This window comes from Telopea speciosissima, chromosome 3 (assembly GCF_018873765.1).
Source record: "Telopea speciosissima isolate NSW1024214 ecotype Mountain lineage chromosome 3, Tspe_v1, whole genome shotgun sequence".
Taxonomy (NCBI): domain Eukaryota; kingdom Viridiplantae; phylum Streptophyta; class Magnoliopsida; order Proteales; family Proteaceae; genus Telopea; species Telopea speciosissima.
Genome location: NC_057918.1, coordinates 35,264,481 through 35,280,152, shown reverse-complemented (window position 1 = coordinate 35,280,152; position 15,672 = coordinate 35,264,481). Strand labels below are relative to the sequence as shown.

Below are 15,672 nucleotides of genomic sequence, written 5' to 3'. Positions count from 1 at the left end.
TCTTAAACCGTTGCAAAGCATTTACGATTGCAAGAATTTCCTTTTCATATATAAGATAATTAATTTGAGCAGGAGTAAACTTTCCGGAATTGTATCCGCAAACTTGCTCATCAGAGGGGTTTTTTAGAGGTCGTGCCTTTAAGACACATCCCCTGTGTTCGTTGCTAGCATCTGTTTCCAGAATTAGCAAGTCGCCGGCAAGAGGAAAGTAAACAGAAGGGCAAGATTGTTGTATCTCATCCTTAATGGACTGAACGAGTTGGCAATCTTTTGTTGTTCAAGTAAACTCAACATCTTTTTTTAATTTGAATAAAAGTGTCTTTTCTTTGGTAGAAAGATCCTTTATATAAGTTCGTCCATAATTAAGAATTCCAAGAAACTGTTGTAAATGTTTTTTATCAATCAGTTCGGTAGGAAAATCTCTGATTCTGACTAAGGTATGATCTTGGAGTTGGAGACCGCGATTAGATAAAACTAAACCGAGAAATTCGATTTGAGTTTGTTCCAATTCAATTTTATTCGGTGACCAAATAATTCCATGTTGTAGGAATAAGTCAACAATAATTTTGAGATGCTTTTGATGTTCTTCCCGGGATTTGGAAAAGACGAGAATATCATCAATATAAGCAACATAGAAAGGAAGATTGCCAAAAATGGGATCAATCCATCGTTGGAAAATTTGTGGGGCCGTGCATAATCCAAAGGGCATAACGGTCCATTGGTAGTGTCTATTAAAAGGGATGCTGAAAGCCGTAAGAGGTTTAGATTCCTCTGTCAACTTAATCTGCCAGAAGCCGGATTTACAGTCAAATTTACTGTAAATAATTGCTTCTTTAGCTCGATGGATTAAGACATCTTTGCGTGGAATGAAGTATCCATCAAAGATAATATTCTGGTTTAACCTTTTGTAGTTGATTACCAGACGAGCCTTACCGCGCTTAATTTCGGCATGGTTGCGTACCATGAACGCCGGACAGGTGTGAGGACTAGTTGAAGGTTCAATTAATCCATAGTTAAGCAGTTCGGGAATCTGTTTGTCAAATTCCTTAATATCAGGCTTAAAATAGAGAATCGGTTTTACCCGGATAATCTTGAGTGGATGATCCAGTTTAATAGAGCAAAACCTGGGGCTTTTATCCCAATGTAACAAGGGATAGTCACTAAAATTGGGTTTGAGCATGTTATAGATCCAATGGGTTGGTTCTATAATAGAGACTATGATAGGTTCCTGTGTGAAGCCTTTATCACAAATATAAGAGTGAGAAGAAAGTAATTTGAGATCGACAGTGCCTGTGGGATGTTGTATCCGGAAGATACGTGGTAAGATGGTAATAGGCATATAATTAAAAAGAAAATTAGTGCCTAAAATGAAATCACCATGCATAGAGGGAAAGCATGTAATTTTGGGAATAATAAATTCTTTGCCTCCAAGGGTAATGGGGATATTTAGAGCTTTGTACTCTAAAGTGATGGAGGGGCCAGAAACGCCGCTAACAAAAACAGGTTTGTCCATTTTTGGTCCAGAAATGTCCTGGTATAGCATTATGTTTGCATATACAACCGGTGGCGCCGGTATCCATAAGGACATCGAGGGCATAGGGTTTGTAACCCGGAAAAACAAATTGTCCTTCAATATAAGTATAATTTTTTGAACTTTGGTTGGTTGAAAAAATTATATCAGAACCTTCTGCAATGTAGTGATTAAATATGGTGATGACACCAATTCGTCAGTTGGCTCATCCTGCTGTTGATTACTTTTGTATAATCTAGCGGGCAGATAACCAGGGTAAGCAGGGGGAATATATGGTAAAGGATGTTTGCCTTTACGAAAAGAAGAGGAAGTGAGACCTGAAGAGGCGGTTGGAGTTTGAGAAGAAGTGGGGCCTGAAACGGAATTTCGCCGTTTCATGTAGAGGTTGTTTCCAGAGGATTGAAGTTCAAAGGTGAGATTTTGTTCCAACCTAAGACGCTGGGGGGTGTCAAGGATATCTGTAATTAACCATTCTTTGGGTAATTTAATATCCAAAGGCAATCCAATTCAGATGACAAACACGTTCCCTCTTTATTCAGCCCTTCATCAAAAGATGTGTTATTACTTCTCTCTGATTTCTTCTTTCACTCCCACACGGACACACGGTCAGTGCATGTCTTTTCCATCACTGCTCAATTTTTTGGTGAATCTTTCTAGTAGTGTTTACATTTGTTACAAGTTAACTTGGGCTGGGCTGGGCTGGGTGGGGGCTTACTCTTTATATGGTAGGCCCATGCCCACCAAAACTACTGGAGTGATACGAGTATGGTGAAGCATGTAAAATTGTAAATCCTAGCTTTAGGGCTGCACCGTTTAGAGCCCGGTTAAGGCTCGTTTAGAGTTAAACATGGCCACAACCCGGTTACAGACCAATTAAAATACCCGATTATAGCCTGAGATCGACCGAGCCCGACCAAGCCCGTTCAGGCCTGGCCCATTAAGCTAAACGGGCGGTCACGGTGCAGGGCTTGAACTTGGTTAAGCCCAGTTAGGCCCGACCGAGACCGACCTAGTCCGACCGGTTGACACCCCTAAAAAATAGGCCAACTACACAATTATAGATCACACCCAACGAACTCCTCCCTTCCAAGTCTCATGGCTGCTACCTTTTGTTTCTACTTTCTCTCCACTTTATGACGGCTATGTTTATTGTTTACTGATGCTCTCTCTCTCAGAAAAAGATGCAAAATGGTAGACATGGTTCCAGCTGCTAGACCTAGAATACAGAGAATCCCTGCCTACTAGAGTTGCTGATCTTGTAGATTTATGGATGGTTCAGCAAACGGTGTTTTGCAGGTTTTAGATCATTTGCTGAGCAATCTAGTTCGACCAGAGATTATCAGTTGGGGCTGCCCCAACAGATCCATGTTTTGCTGATCGAAAGCCTACGAAGTCTTTCATGCAGCAAGCTCTCATCTTCAGATTTGAAAGAGAAAATGAGGTTTTCTAGGGGAACAAAAGAGTCGAAAAGTAAAGTGTCGAGCAAGAATGAGAACGTGGAATGGGTCAAATAGCCCATTCCAGAATGGGTCACGTTCTTTAACGCATTCCAGGTCCCAATGACGAGAAGTCGAGAATGCATATCAAACACTGTTTTTATCATCTCAGAATGCATTCCAAGAATGCATACCAAACACAGCCCTAGGATTAGGGTGTTGTAACGTTGATTCTGATCCAATACCATTCGGATTCCATTCTGGGTTTTTGAACACTGGTGTCCAAGAGGTACATATATAGACGATGCTTCTCAGCTGCAAATTCTCTGTCAACAACAATTCATTAACCATTGGCCACATCAAATTCCCTTTCTTTTTTTTTGGTGTAAACATCAAATTCTGTGTTGAACTCAAGATTATTTGCATTCACTAATCCCTTTTGACATGGCTAGGTGGTTGTGGTTGCGGTTGCATATACTTTGGTCTTCAATGTCATACGAGTTAGAACCATTTTCTCTTAGATTTGAAGCTTTAGATCTGAATTCTGGGAATGCAAGCCGTTCCAAATTCATTTCACCAAGAGCCAAAAAAAAAAAAATGAAGTCGTTCCAGATTCAAATTCAGGATTTTTGTAAAACAGCTGGTCAAGCTAAGCAAAGACTATCATATGAATTACATCGTTTGCCACAGATGCATTGTGACTTGAACAAATTTAATTACAGGTTTTCTAGCCTAGATCCCAAGCTATATAATGGCAATACGCTACTGAAAAACCCAGAACATTTTTATTGGAATGGTCCAATTTTGTATGATCCTTTTTATGCTCTGTGTCTCTTGTCTTCTCTTCTAGTAGAAACAACTTGGTTTGTTGGACATTTATTACGTTTCATTACCAAGTCTTTAATACTTAGATTCGGGCATTGGAGCAGTCTCCATTGACCAAAGGATTTTTAGTTAACAGGTATCGGTTAGCATAAATATTAATATGATATCAATTCGTATCAGACTGTCCAAGTCAACCGAAATTTCAAAAAACGCTACCTGTTGATGCAGAAACCAAGTTGTTTGGCAAGAAATACTTTAAGAAGACTCATGGGACAAGGGCTGGTCCACTTCACCAACTGGTGGGCAAACCCACTTGGCCAACCAACTTTAAGTTGGACCAGCCCAACTGGGCTGGGAGCTGCTGGGTCTCTCAAACCCAGAATCGGGGGGGGGTATACTTGTCATTTTTTTGACAAAGTATTGTAATACAAGCGAGGGCCGATTGTCACTTATAGTGGTCCTCACTTGTGTAGTTAGTTAGCAACTTATATTCCTAAGTTAGTCAGTTGAGTTATTAAGGCAGTTTCTAATTTTTAAGATTGAGTTTATAAGTTAGTTTCTATTTCTGTCTTTTCTTGGGAAGCAAGTATTGCTTCTTGTTAGATATCGAGATTTGGCATCTCGTGGCGCTAATACCGAGATGGGTTTAGTGGGGTTATTTTGGGGATTTTATCCCTTCTTATCTCTTGTACCCTATTCTTATATTAATTAGTGAAAGGGGGAGTTCAACTTTCTATCGGTTGTTCTCCCCAAAGGATTGCAGCCTCTTCTCTTCTTCCTCTTCTTCCTCTCCATCTTCTTCATTAAATCTGGTTTTATTTACATGGTATTAGAGCTAGGATCTTAGGAGTCGACCCTACATCCTAGGACCTACTTGATTACTCTCAGATTACTCAAGACATTGTTGCGGTTTTGAAGGCTTTAGGTTTGAAGGTTTTCGTGACCACAGTTTGAAGGGGTTGCAGCCCCCTATGCTGCATTTTTGGTGGAGTTTGCTGAGACTGGTTAATGATTATATAAAGGAACCTAGTCTCATTTTTGTGGTGATTGCTTAATATTGATTCAGGGTTTTGGGAAAAGAATATTTTTTGATTTCAGTTTCTTTTTTTTTTGGTGGTTTGAAGATTGTTTGTAAGGTGTTCCCTGAATTAATCTTTGCTGGATATTGAGTATGCATCGATTTTTGTTCTAAAATCGATCTCTGAATTTTTTGGTGGCTGTTTGCGACCATGTTTGCTTGCTGGTTCATCACTTTTGTTCAGTTTTTATTAGTTGTTGGTGAATTTCTGCATCGGTTTGCTTGGTCGAGATGGGTGACCCAACTGAAGATTCTAAAGGTGTTATCTCTGAGGTTGTTTCGAGCTCTTCCAAATCTATTACAGAGAAGAGATTGGAAGGGGTGAGTAATTTCCAGCAATGGAAGAAAATTGTGTGGGTTGTTTTGATTGGTCGTGGCCAACAGAAACATCTTACAAAGGCCAAACCAGAGGATGATGAAGCGTGGGAAATTGTAGATGCACGCATTTTGGGACAGATGTTGAATAGTATGGACTCACAGATTGTTGACTTAGTGACTCACATAGATACTGTGAAGGAGTTATGGGATTACGTACATGTTTTGTATTCTTGATAGAATAATCTATCCCGTATATATAAGCTTTCACAGGAGTTCTATTGTGCTGATAGGAAGGGGCGTCCATTGACCTAATATTTTGCCGATTATAAACGAATGTTTGAAGAGTTGCATTGCTGCCCATTAGTTCGGATGTGAAACAGATGCAAGATCAACGTGAACAGCTTGCGGTTATGGGATTTTTGGGAGGACTGGGCCAGGAATATGACTCCGTGCGCTCCACTATTCTTGGAGGTGATAAAGTTGCCTCACTTGCAAAAACCTTTTCTCGCGTTCTTCGTGTTTCTTGTAATAGTTCCTATGAACCAGCAGCTGCTCATGGTGAGAGCTCTGCCCTTGTTGCTTCTAGTCACGGGAGAGGTAATGGTGGACGTAATGGGGGCCATGGTGGTTGTACAACTGGCCGTGGAGGTGGAAGAGGCAGTGGTAGTAGTAATGGTGGTGAAAATTCTGGTTCTGTGAGGACTTGTAATCACTGTGGTCGACCAGGACACATCCAACGCTATTGTTGGAAACTTCATGGGAAGCCACCACAACAACAGTTTGCTAATTCAGCAGTTAGTACCGAGTCTCCTTCCACACCTTCTGAGGGTAAGGTGGTAAGATTGTCTGATGAGGATTATGCTCGGTTCACACAGTTTCAGATTTCTCAGCCCTCTACATCTTCCTCCACAGCTACTTTTGCCCAGACAGGTAATGCCACTGCGTGTTTCTCCACTTCTCGTCCTTGGATCATTGATTCAGGTGCTTCTGATCATATGTCTGGTGTATTAGGTAATTTTTCTTCCTCTCGGTCTTCAGAGTTTAGTGTTACATTGGCTGATGGTTCCCTTGCCAAAGCCACTGGCACGGGTACTGTCAACCCAACTAAGTCCTTATCCTTATCTTTTGTTCTCCATTTACCTGACTTCCCTTGTAACCTGCTTTTGGTTAGTAAAATTACTAATGCCTACAATTGTTCAGTGACCTTTTATCCTGATTCCTGTGTTTTTCAGGATCTTATGACGAAGAAGATGCTTGGTAGGGGACGTGAGCAAGGGGGTTGTATCATCTTGAAGACTCTCCTTCAGTTGCTTATTCCAGTGTTTTGTCTCCACACCAAGTTCATTATCGGCTGGGCCATCTGTCTTTGCAGAGTCTACAGAAGTTGGATCCTCGTTTTAGTTCCCTTTCTAGTTTAAAGTGATAGTCATGTCAGTTTGGAAAGCTCCACAGTGTGAGTTATTCCCCTAGAGTCAATAAATGGTCTGCGTACCTGTTGCGGCGAAGTTCGAGCTGTCGTCCACCTGGCCAAGCTGATCTGCACAGGTAAACAACACAAAGCAAAAGAGTGCCAACCTAAACCGGTTAGTACACTCCGATGCCTAAGTCAAACCTCTGCAACAAATAAATTCTCAAATCCAAAGAGTTTGAAAGATATGAGCCCCCTATACCTGGGATAAATGTCACTATTTATAGGTTTAAATTACTAGATCGGTATGGGAGTTTCCCGTTTATGTACAGTAGTTCTGGTTCCATGTAGTCCTAGGTGTCGTTCCTGGGACTCAACATCTATTGGGTTTAGAAGTCATGAAGAAAGCATGACCTTAACCGTGTCAGTCATGTGGTTAGGTTAGTTAACTGTATTAGGTACTCAGAGTAACGAGTTTGATCTGAGTATACCAGCTCGATCTGAGTTGACTCGGTGACCGATTCATTGCTTCGGACCCGTTCGTCTGTCACTGGGTCAAACGGTCGAGTCTTACTCATTGTTTTGATTCTTATCTAGAGATGAACCGGTTCGGGTTCACCGGTCGGTTTAGCTACCGGACGGTCCTGCCTCGTGTTGCCTGCTGATTGGTTGATTTCAACTATGGTTCATCAGAGGCCCCCCACTCTCATAAGGCAAGTTTGGTTAATGAGAGTAAGCTCGGTTCAGAACTCGGCACATGGGCTCTTACTGTCGCCGTTTGTGGATGGGTCGCTCCCCTTTTTGACTTTGGATCGGGTTTTTTGAACGGTGAGGCCAGTGATGTGATGTTCACATTTATTAGGGGTCCGTACACTTGGGAGGATAGAATGGCGGCGGCTGCACTCTTTTCACGTTCTGACGCGTGGCGTTCGTCATCATTATTCCTCGGGTAGAGGGATCATTACTCGATCTCCACCGTTGATCCCGTTTAATCCAGACCGTTGAAACGCTTCGCCTACCCGCCCTCTATTCTTATAAATAGGGATTCTCATGCTTCTCATTTGACTCTTAAGCTGTTTCGGTCTTCGGTTCTGACTGTTTTTTGCTCAGTTTTGGTGCTTATTGTGTTCGGTTCATCCCTTTGGTCCTCGCTCTTACCCACGACTTAGCCACTAATCGTAATAAGTAAGTTTTCCCCTTTCCTTATATAATGTCTTCTGATAGTGAATACAAACCCGTTCCTATGAAGGGCGACGTGGAAGGATTTAGTGAGGGTAGCGATCCTGAGAGCTAGAAATCTGATTCGGGATCTTCCAATAGTTCTAGTATAGGTAGGGAGATAGTAACCAGGTCGGGTAGGGAGCAAGAGAAGGACCGGATTGTAGTTCGTCTCGATCAGGGAGCAACTGCAGTCTCGGGTTAAGATGACGTTGCTGAAGGTTAGGGGTCAGTAGATAGGGAGGAAGAAGATGATGAGTCTGACGACTCAAACGAGGAAGTTGAGGTTCTTGAAGTTTGAGAGCGAGCTCCTGTAAACGTAGAGGATTACCCCTATACCCTGAAAGATTCCGATCTAGACAAGATTAGAATAAAGTATTTTATCCCTCCGTCCATAACGACCCGACGACCCAATAGGCTGAAGAGGGCATCGACATCCCGAAGTACCGAAGTCCCGAAGTGTGTATCCACCTAGATGCTTTTAAGGCCGGCTTTCGCTTTCCCGTTCACTGGTTCTTGATTGACGTGCTTGACCATTGGGATTGGCACCTTGCTAGGTTATGCCAAATGCTTGGAAGGCCATCTTTAGTTTTTTTGTTTACTTATCTGTCCGTGGTCACGAACCGACCCTACCTTTGTTTGCCTACTTTTATTCATTAAAGAAATATAAGGGAGGTTGGTTTTATTTCACTCGTCGTGACCTTGGTGAAACTTGGGAAAGTTTAAGTTTTATAACGAAGTACCATCTTCGAACAAGTTCTGGAAGGGTCGGTACTTCAACGTGGTCATCCCGGGGAATCCTTTGAGATCCGGGTGGCCCAAGATCGACCTAAAAGTTGTGAACCAAGCAGTGGGCCTGACTTGAGAAGAACAAGAGTTGGTCAAAGCCACTCTTCAAGGCCCAAGGTTCGACGTTCGACACTTTTCATCTGAGGCCTTCTTATTCAAATGGGATCAGCCCGGGTCAGTATGACCGTTCCTCCTTTATTTTCATTTTGATTATCATTACTTTGTCACTATTCTGATCTGGACCCTCCTTTTTCTCAGTGAAGTTGGACCCGGCTAGGCTCGGAGCAGCGGCTGCCAAGCGAAATGCAGCTAGAGCGCTACAGAAGAGGGAAGCAACAGAAGCTTCCTCCAAATCCAAGCCTGAACAGGTGATCGGTTCGGGTGGTCCTGAAGAGAAAAGGGGGAGGAGCTCTATGGCTGTTAAGAGCTTGGCGACTGGGGGTCCTACCCCTCCCCCAAAGTTGGTTGTCAAATCTTCTTCTCAAAAGAAGAGGAAAGAAGAAGAAAAGGAATTTGGTCTTGACGATTGGGCCAAAATGCCCAAGCGGGCCGAGGGAAGTCGATCTCTTGATCGGCTTAGCGAGGACCAACTCCCCCTCACGATGATCTCACCTCGCTTGGCTACGACCCGACCCACCTTTTATAATCCTAGTTGGAAGGTTGGGCCACAGGACTAGGCGATGGATGACTGGGCAGTGGCGCGCAAGCTGTTGAGGAAGGGTCGCCTCCCCAAGGATGTTGCCTGCCTGCAGGTCCTCCCAAATGGCTAATTCGTCAATTCTTCGTACAAGGACGTGGCTCGGGTAAGACTAGTTTCCTATTTTTTTTTACGTTGATTATCTCAGCCATGGTATTCACATCGTCCTTCTTCGCAGGGGCTGCTTACCACCTTGGATTCTCTCTCGTCTTGAAGACGCTTATGAGGTGAATCGGAGGTTATCTCATAAGTTGAAGGAGGCCAACAAACTCATCAAGACCTTGAACAAAAACAAAACGGAGGCCGATGCCGACCTGGCCCTCATCAAAGTAGACCTGACCAAGACCATGACCCAAACTGTCGAACTTCTGAATGAACAGACTCGTTTGAATGATAGTATTAAGATGATGTCGGAGGAATTGACAAAGGTCAGGTCGGAGGAAGAACATCTCAAGGATAGCTTTGAGGTTGAGTTGAAATCTGCTAAGGAGAGGGCTATCGAGGAGTTCAAGTCTTCAGAGGAATTCGAGGACTTGGTGTATGAATTCAACGTCGAAGCCTTCTCCATGGGTACCAATACTACCTGCAATTGGGTTCATGGGTCCGACCCTGGGTACAGCTTCTCGGGTTACAAACACTATGATCCTGAGGTGGCCAGGGAGGTGGCCGAAGCCAAGCAGAAGATGAAAGTAGAGGAAGCTGCGTAAGGGGAAGGTATCCTCGAAGATCATCAGGAAAAGACCGGGGTCACTTCCCAGACTGAGGATCCAAAGGCCGTAGATCCCGACATCTCCTCCTTAGCACCCGACCCTAAGGACTTGGAGGAAAAGAAAAAAGAAGTTATAGATATTGTTGACTGACCCTTCGGGGTGGTTTTCGTGTTATTTTGTTGTTGATTTTTTTTTTAGGTTTGTAAAAAGGATGATTCGACTTTCGACAGCTGTATGTTTTGGCCGATGCCGACCTCTTTTTGGTGGACATTATATTTTTCTCTCTTTTGAATGTGTGTTGCTTTAGTCTCGACCCGTATCATTGCAGATATTTAGATCTTTCATTTTTTTTTTTTAACCCGACCCTGAGGTTTATACTTGTCTCTCATAGATAACTTTAAAGCCTTGCGGATGAAGTCCTTCCTGACCCTAAGGTCAGTTTTATTTCTTGCGAATGAGGGCTTTCCCGACCTTGAGGTCAGTTTTCTGTCTCATAGATGAGGAGTTTCTCGACCCTGAGATCGGTAACATGCCTCACGGGTGAGAGCTCATCCAACCCTGAGGTTTGTCTCACGAATGAGGGCTCACTCGACCTTGAGATCGGTTATTTGCCTCACGGGTCAGGACTTTTGTGCCTTACGGATGAGGGCTCTATTGACCCTGAGGTCGGTAATTTGCCCCACGGGTGAGGACTTTTATGCCTCACGGATGAGGGCTCTCTTGACCCTAAGGTCGGTAATTTGCCTTATGGGTGAGGACTTTTGTGCCTCATGGATGAGGGTTCTCTTGACCCTGAGGTCGGTAATTTAACTCATGGGTGAGAACTTTTATGCCTCACGGATGAGGGCTCAACCTTCCCTGAGGTCGGTAATTTGCCTCACGGGTGAGGACTTACCCGACTTTGAGGTCGATTATTTGGATATGTGTAATGAGATTTGTAGAACTAATGTGAATTCTTTGATCTGTATATTCCTCCTCGATTGACAGTCAATACATGAAGCAAAATCTTGAATAAACCTTTAAAAATTTCATTAAAATGAAGTAGATCTAAAGGGAAGTAGATCAGTTCGGGCTTTTACTGATAAAACCTCTTTAAATTCTCAGGCCTCATCCAAGAGATCTAAGTTTGCTCGAAGTCCGTCTTCATTCAATTGTTCATCGAAGGTCAAGACCCGATGTGATGTGGCTAAAACTTTTATTGGCGCTAGGGCCTCCGTCCGTATGCCAACCTGAAAGGAGTCTCGCCAGTCGGCATTCAAACCGTTGTTCTGTAAGCCCATAGAACACTTGGTAGTTCGTCCACCCACCTTGCCTTTGCCTCGAGCAATCTTTTCTTGATGCCATCTAGGAGAGTACGGTTTGTGACCTCTACTTGCCTATTGCATTGGGGGTATGCTACAGCGGTATTCCTGAATTCAATATGATAGTGTGCGCAAAAAGCTCTGAAAGCTGAATTGTCGAACTGCTTTCCGTTGTCAGTGAGAAAGACCCTTGGGAGGCCGAACCGATAAATGATTTTATAGCGAAAAAATGTCTCTATGTTCTTCTTTGTAATGGTTGCTAGCGGTTCAGCTTCGATCCACTTGGTGAAATAATCGATGGCGACCACCAAGAACTTCCTGTTTCGCGAGGTTGGGGTGAAATTCCCGAGCAGATCCATTCCCCACATTGCGAATGGTATGGGGCTGAGTACCGAGGTTAGAGAAGCAGCTGGTCGGTGTGGCACTAGGGCGAATAACTGGTACTGATCGCAAGTCCTTACATAGTTCATTGCATCCTACTGCATTTTAGGCCAGTAAAAACCCTAGCGTAAGATTTTGTAAGCTAGTGCTCGACCTCCAAGGTGGTTACCACAAATTCCTTCATGGACCTCCACCAACGCGTATTGAGCCCCAGCCGGCCCTAGGCATCTTAGAAGCGGGGCACTGACCGACCTCTTATTTAGTACTTCATCGATTAGGGTATACCGGGCTGCTCTTCTTATTACTTTCCTCGCTTCTGCTCGGGCAGTGGGTAGCTCATCATCTTTTAAATAGGCTACGATTGGGTCCATCCACCTAGGGCCCTCCTCAATGATGTTCACCCGAGCCTCTTCTTTGTGGGACGGCCGTTCAAGAACTTCTATATAGATGGTTCGGTCCAGATTTGAGCATCCTGTTGTGGCCAACCTGGATAGAGCGTCAGCCGAGCTATTTTCACTTCTCGGAATCTGCTTGATTTCAAAGTTAGTGAAGGTTGAGGCCAGATCGCGAACTTTATTGAGGTACGTTATCATTCTTTCTTCCTTTGCTTCGTAGTGCCCTTGTACTTGGTTGACCACACACTGAGAATCAGTGTGAGCGATCAGGCTCCTGACCTGAACCGACCAAGCCACCCTGAGTCCGACCATCAATGCCTCGTACTCTGCTTCATTGTTTGAGGCTGAAAATTTGAACCGAAGCGCATATTGTATTTTAATTCCTTCTGGGCTGATCAGAATCAAACCCGCCCCGCTTCTTGCACTACTGCTTGACCCGTCTACGAACAATAACCATGAGCTCGGGTCAGCCTCTTCTTCTTCCACCTCCTCGTCCCCACGAGTGCATTCTACAATGAAGTTAGCGAGACTCTGTCCCTTAATTGCTGTACGAAGCTTATACTCGATATAGTGCTCGCTGAGTTCCACCACCCATCCCACTAGCCGACCAGATAGGTCGGGTTTGTGCAAAATCTTCTTTAAAGGTTGGTTTGTAAGCACAACGAATTCATGGCTCTGAAAATATGGTCTGAGCTTTTGGGCCGCAACTACTAGGTCAATTTGGGAATACCTAATTTCTACATCCAAGAGTACATGGCTGACGTAGTAGATCGGTTGTTGTACTTGTGAGCTTTTGTCTGTCTTGATTAGGGCCGCGCTGACTGTAACTTCTGACGCCATCACAATTGCAATTCTTCTACGTGCTCGGATCAGACCAGGAGTGGTGCTTGTTCAAGATACTTCTTTAGTTCCATAAAGGCCTACTGGCACTCAGCTGTCCACCGAAAGTCTTTGGGGGGGGGGTTTTTTAGGTTTTTCATAGTACCGAAGAATGGGAGACATTTATCTCCAGATCGGGTAATGAATCTGTTGAGTGCTGTGACTCTCCTAGTCAAATGTTAAACTTCTCGAATAGTTCGGGGCGGTTCCATCTCTTGGATTGCTTTAATCTTTTCTGGGTTAGCCTCGATCCCACGCTTTGAGACTATGAATCCCAAGAATTTTCCCAACGTCACACCAAAAACACACTTTGCAGGGTTTAGCTTCATTTTGTTATCCCTGAGGCATGCAAAGGTTTCTTCTAGGTCAGCCAGATGGTGCTCGGCTCGGGCACTCTTTACTAGCATATCGTCTACATAGACCTCCATATTTTTTCCGTTCTGAGGCTTAAAGATATGATTGACCGCTCTCTGATAAGTTGCCCCCGCATTCTTTAAACCGAAGGGCATGACTTTGTAGAAAAAATTTCCCTGTTCAGTTCAGAAGGCAGTATATTCCTGATCCTCTTCATGCATTAGGATCTGGTTATAACCAGAATCCGCGTCCATGAAAGTAGGCATTTCGTGTCCTATGGTGGCATCAATGAGCTAATCGATTCGAGGCAGGGGGTAACAATCTTTAGGACATGCTTTGTTCAGGTCGGTAAAATTGACACACATGTACCATTTGCCATTAGATTTCGGGACCATCACCACATTCGCTAGCCAGATCGGGAATTCAATTTCTTGGATGAAGCCTGAATCTTTTAACTTCTGAACTTCCGTCTCGATCGCCATGAGTCACTCGGAAGCGAAATTTCTTTTTTTCTGCTGAACCGGTTTGTGAGCTGGGTTGATATTGAGCCGATGTTCTGCGATACTTCGGGGAATTCCAGGCATATTAGCTGCCGACCAGGCGAAGACATCACTATTGGCCTTTAGAAAGGCCAAGATTTACTCCTGCTTTTCTTTCATCTGACTTCCGATCTGAACAATGTGGTCCAAGAAGTTTTTATTTATCGGGACGGATACAATATCCTCTACAGGTTCTCCTCTTCGAATGGTGAGCTCATCCCTCTGGTCGGGTACCTCCACTATCAAGGCCATTCCTCCACAGTTGTTTTTGTTCTTCACGAATGTTACATAACATTCCCTAGATTTCTTCTGGTCGGTTTGGCATTCCCCCACTCTGTTTGGGGTCAGAAACTTTATCTTTAAGTACTTCGTGGACACGACGGCTCCTAGCGCGTTCAAGGTGGGTCGGCCCAGGATGGCGTTGAAAGCCGAGACTGTTCTTACCACCATGAAGTTTACCATGACAGTCACCTCGTTTGGGTACTCCCCTGCTGTCACCGGCATCTTTATACTTCCTTCAATCCTAGCTACCGCTCTGGAAAATCCGTACAAGTTTGTTCCATCTGGTGTTAGGTTCTCAACACCCAGCCCGAATTGCTGATAAGCCTAATATGAAAGTAGATCTACTGAAGCTCCCGTATCGACCAAAATTCTGTGGACAGGTCAGTCCTGGATGATCATTTGTAGCAAGATCGCATCATCATGGGGCCAATTGATTCCTTCCATATCGTCACTGGTAAAGGTGATGGTTTGTTCAGTCTTTTCCAACTTCCTGGTCGTCTCGGCCACTCCAATGAACCTAGCGTGTGCCTTTGCCTTCCGAACTGATTCTTGGTCCTCCCAAGATTGTCAAAATGGGTGCAGCCAAGGGTCGGCTCGGCCCTGGCATACCTTTGCTTGGCTCTAGGCGCCCTTCTCCAGTTCTCTCTTTTTCTTTGTCAGGTCTTCTTTCTCCCTTCTGGTCGTCCCGTCTTTCTTCTCTTCTTATATCTCGACCCCCTTCTCTGTGATCGGGTCGGGAATCTCTTCTTTTGTCCACATATCGGGCCAGGTGCCCTTCCTTGATCAGATTCTTGATCTCCCTATTCAATTGCCTGCAATCCTCTGTATCATGCCCTGTATCCCTGTGAAATCGACAATACTTGTGAGGGTTCTTATCCTCGGCCTTTGAGAACATCGGTTCGGGCCAATTTAGGAGACCCCTGTTTTCGATTTGCATCAAGATGTCCGATCGCCTGGTGTTGAGCGGGGTGTACTCGGGACTGGGTGCCTGCTCAGTTCTCGGCTTTTTTATCATCTTTCTTGTCAGTTTTCTTGTCTTTTTTGTCTGAACCCTTCTTTTTCTCCTACACCCCATTCGCCTTATTTCGTGCTGCGATAACTTCGGGCCATGTTGGCGAACTTATGACACCAACTGATCAGTTTGGTCATGTTGTTGGCCTTATTCAAAATTAAGGACTTTATCAGCTTGATATCTGTTATGCCACTTTGCAAAGCGTTGAATGCCACAGAATCATCGAGGTCGGGAATGTCCAAGGACTCTCGATTAAACTGCGAGACGAAGTTCCGAATCGTCTCATCCCGCCGCTGCTTGATGGCTAACAGGTTTGCCACGGTCTTCTTTTGTCGGATACTGCTCTGGAACCTTATGACAAACGCCCGGATGAGTTCGGCAAAACAGCCGATCGACCTCGGCCTTAAATGAGAGAACCAGTAGGTTGCTGCTCCTTTCAATGATGCCGCGAAAAATCTGCATGATGCAGTGTCCGACCCGCCCTAGACCATCATTACCGAGTTGAAATAATTGACGTGA

General features: G+C 44.3%; 1 long non-coding RNA gene across 1 annotated transcript in view; it reads left to right on the top strand.

Annotated features, from left to right (window-relative positions):
• Positions 1 to 370: 370 nt before the first annotated feature.
• The window catches only part of LOC122656817, a 28,514-nt gene continuing 13,212 nt past the window's right edge, over positions 371 to 15,672 (top strand). The window contains exons 1-2 of the long non-coding RNA XR_006332175.1: positions 371 to 381; positions 5,859 to 5,866. This is a non-coding gene — a long non-coding RNA (uncharacterized LOC122656817). The remainder of the gene's footprint in view (positions 382 to 5,858; positions 5,867 to 15,672) is intronic.